This window comes from Aotus nancymaae, unplaced genomic scaffold (assembly GCF_030222135.1).
Source record: "Aotus nancymaae isolate 86718 unplaced genomic scaffold, 86718_ANA_hifiasm-v0.15.2.pri h1tg000020l, whole genome shotgun sequence".
NCBI lineage: Eukaryota > Metazoa > Chordata > Mammalia > Primates > Aotidae > Aotus > Aotus nancymaae.
Window position 1 is genome coordinate 47,364,375 of NW_026988432.1, and position 2,099 is coordinate 47,366,473.

The 2,099-nt window shown below is 35.5% G+C and overlaps 1 non-coding gene across 1 annotated transcript; it reads left to right on the forward strand.

Moving 5' to 3' along the window:
• The first annotated feature begins 701 nt into the window (after window positions 1–701).
• LOC135276200 (U5 spliceosomal RNA) lies at window positions 702–817 on the forward strand. Its single transcript, XR_010343744.1, has one exon. It is a non-coding gene; the product is annotated as a U5 spliceosomal RNA (small nuclear RNA).
• The last annotated feature ends 1,282 nt before the right edge of the window (window positions 818–2,099 follow it).

Consider the following 2,099-nt stretch of genomic DNA (forward strand, 5'->3'; position numbering starts at 1 on the left):
ATAAAATATATTTTATAAGTAAAAAATATGTATCAAAATAACCTTTATTAAGTCTACTTTAATGGAAGCCATAAAAATAGTGCATATTTTCAAGTACTGCCTAAAAATGCTTCTTTTAAACATACATACATTGTATCCATAGACTAAAATACAGCATATTATATGTAAGTGAATAATAAACCACAAGTCAAAGACATTTAAGTTATTAAAGATTGGAAAGAAAAAATAAAATTGTTCATATTAATAGATGATATGACTCCCTGAATGAAAATCTTAAAGGATCAATAAACATCAATACATCTTCTAGAAGTAATAAAAGAGTTCAGAAAGATTATAGAAGAGAAGATCAACACACAACAGTCAGTCACATTTCTATACATTAACATGTAGATACATAGGTATACACTTAATTAAACATGTAGGGTGTCTATATTTTGAAAATTACAGAATGCTAATTAAAAATCAAAGACCTAAATAAGTGGAAGGATAGAGTATCCAGAATTTGGAAGACTCAACATTGTACATATGTCAGTTTTCCCAAACTTAATCTATCTGTTTAGTGAAATTCCTATCAAAATCTCAAGAAGGCATTTATAGATGTAGACAAACTAATTCTACAATTAATATGTAAGACACTGGTCCTAAAATAGCTAAAAAAAAAAAAAAAAAAAAAAAAAACTTGACAAATAAGAATACAGCAGATACTCTGGTTTCTCTCCAGATCTCATAAATCTTTCTCTTTTTCCTTAGGATTTCCATGGAGAGGAACAATTCTGAGTCTTTATCCAATTTTTTGAGAACTTGTTTCAGCAAGGCCACATGTAAAAAAAAAAAAAAAAGAATACAGAAAGAATCTTACTACTAGACTTACTACATCTGAGCACAATTAAAACTGGAAAATTCTAAATAACTTCAGTGGATTGCATCAATGTCAATATCTTGATTGCAATACTGAATTATACTTTTGTAAGATGTTACAATTAGAAGAAACTAGATAAACTGTACAATAGATGTCCATATATTTTTGCAGCCATAAGTGAATCTAAAATTATCTCAATAAATCTTGTAAAATTTTAGCTAGATGCTGTGGCTCATGACTGTATCCCAACATTTTGGGAGGCCAACGTGGGAGAATTGTTTAAGGCCAGGGGTTCAAGATCAGCCTGGGCAGCAAAGCAAGACCCCATCTCTACAAAAAAATAGGCCAGGCATGGTGCCTTACGCCTGTAATCTCAGCACTTTGGGAGGCCAAGGCAGGTGGATCATGAGGTCAAAAGATTGAGACCATCCTGGCCAACATGGTGAAACCCAGTCTCTACTAAAAATACAAAAATTAGCTAGGTGTGGTGCATGCACCTGTAGTCCCAGCTACTCAGGAGTCTAAGGCAGGTGAATTGCTTGAACCTGGGAGGCAGAGGCTTGCAGTGAGCCGAGATCATGCCACTGCACTCTAGCCTGGCAACAATAAAATAAAATAAAATTTAGAAATTAGGCTGGCATGTTGGCACAGACCTGTAATTCCAACTATTCGGGAGGCCTTGGTGGGAGGATCACATGAGCCTAGGAGTTGGTGAGGCTGCAGTGAGCTATGAATCTCCACTGCACTCTAGTGTGGGTGACAGAGTAAGACCTTCTCTCTTAAATAAAAAATAATAATATTTTTTAATTCAAAGGTTAAGTTTATCTGGTATCACCAAGCAGCAAGGACATTTTATGTCTATTTCTCCAAACTTAGAACAATATCTAATGCAAGTTAACCCTAGATTATCTGGTTAGGTTTTATTTGGGTGCATTTTGAAATTCATACTTCTGAGGGTTTTCTTTTTTTTTTTCCTTTTCTTTATTGCATTTTAGGTTTTGTGAAGAACATGCAAGATGGTTGCATAGGTGCATATGTGGGAGTGTGATTTACTGCCTTTCTCCCCTTCACCTGTATGTGGTGTTTCTCCCTATGCTCTCTCTCCCCAACTCCCCACCCCAGTCTGTCCCTCCCCTATTTCCCCGCAACAGACCCTAGTGTATAGTGCTCCTCTCCCTGTGTCCATGTGTTCCCATTATTCCCACCTATGAGTGAGAACATGCGGTGTTTGATTTTGTGT